This window comes from Pseudophryne corroboree, chromosome 4 (genome assembly GCF_028390025.1).
Source record: "Pseudophryne corroboree isolate aPseCor3 chromosome 4, aPseCor3.hap2, whole genome shotgun sequence".
Taxonomy (NCBI): domain Eukaryota; kingdom Metazoa; phylum Chordata; class Amphibia; order Anura; family Myobatrachidae; genus Pseudophryne; species Pseudophryne corroboree.
Window position 1 is genome coordinate 303,967,167 of NC_086447.1, and position 1,235 is coordinate 303,968,401.

The 1,235-nt window shown below is 37.7% G+C and overlaps 1 pseudogene; it reads left to right on the forward strand.

Moving 5' to 3' along the window:
- The first annotated feature begins 508 nt into the window (after window positions 1-508).
- LOC134913160 (5S ribosomal RNA) lies at window positions 509-627 on the forward strand (annotated as a pseudogene).
- The last annotated feature ends 608 nt before the right edge of the window (window positions 628-1,235 follow it).

Below are 1,235 nucleotides of genomic sequence, written 5' to 3' on the forward strand. Positions count from 1 at the left end.
CCCACACATCTTGTAAAATAACCGGAGATTATTGAGGAAAAAATAAAAAAATAAAAAAATGAAAAAATATATATATTATATTATCTGTATCTTCATAAATAACCCTATACGTACTCTTTGGCACAAGGTTAAACAAAAAACCATTATTTGCCTAAGGTTATAATTTTCTGACGCCTACGAACGTCTGCGGTTGGTCATTGGGCTCAGCCCCACCTGAATTTTGTATACCGCCTAATGACAGCTTAATCTTTGCATTATTCCATTACAGATACTAACCTGAATATCTTCATAATCTGTGTTCACCAATTTTCGTGGACTCTCATTCACGATTCTCGGGATAGAGTACCACACCAGTGGAATCTCTCAAACCGGGTCTAACGTGGAAAGCAGATCCACATATTTTCACGTACTTATCTTATCCGTTATTTTCGTTTTCTATCATCTTTACCCTTCACTTTTCAATTTCAATTTCTTATATAGGTGCACTCTCATTGGTGTACACATAAATCCCTACGACCATACCACGCTGTCAGTGCCCGATCTCGTCCGATCTTGGAAGCCAAACAGCGTTGGGCCAGGTTAGTATCAGGAGAGGTGACTGCCTGTGAATACCTGGTGTAGTAGGTCAGGAATTAATTTCCTCTCTTATGTGACCAACACACACCAACAGCAGTATCACCACTAATTCTACTTTCTCCTTCTTTTATTGCTCTCAATATCTACATCAACTGACCATAACTTCTTGCTCACAATTTCTGCCCGCAATTAGGGCTATGGCATGCTAACAATACTCAGGGGTATAATTCCTTGAGTGGTGACCACTGATTACCATTTCAGCTAGTTGTAGCCTAATTATTTTGAAACTGTGTTGTGACTAAGAAACCCCCGGTTCCATTAATACAGAAATACTGTACTGGTCAGGGGAAATGGGGGTATGACTACTCCATGTCTACAACCCTTTCCATACTCTTACGACTTAAGAGACCAGAACATTTATTTTTTCATTTTTTTCCTCAATAATCTCCGGTTATTTTACAAGATGTGTGGGAAGTTTATCTTGTTTTAACCTTAATAATAAAAGTTATATCTTAAAATATTCTCTCTAATACTTTCAAGTATTTTTTTCATTTTAAGAGTGCGCCCACACAAGAGCCTTCTGTCCTCTCCCATTGCATAGGGGACCTAAGACTGTCATAATGATTATAATGAGAAAGAATATGTACTCTTGACTGATA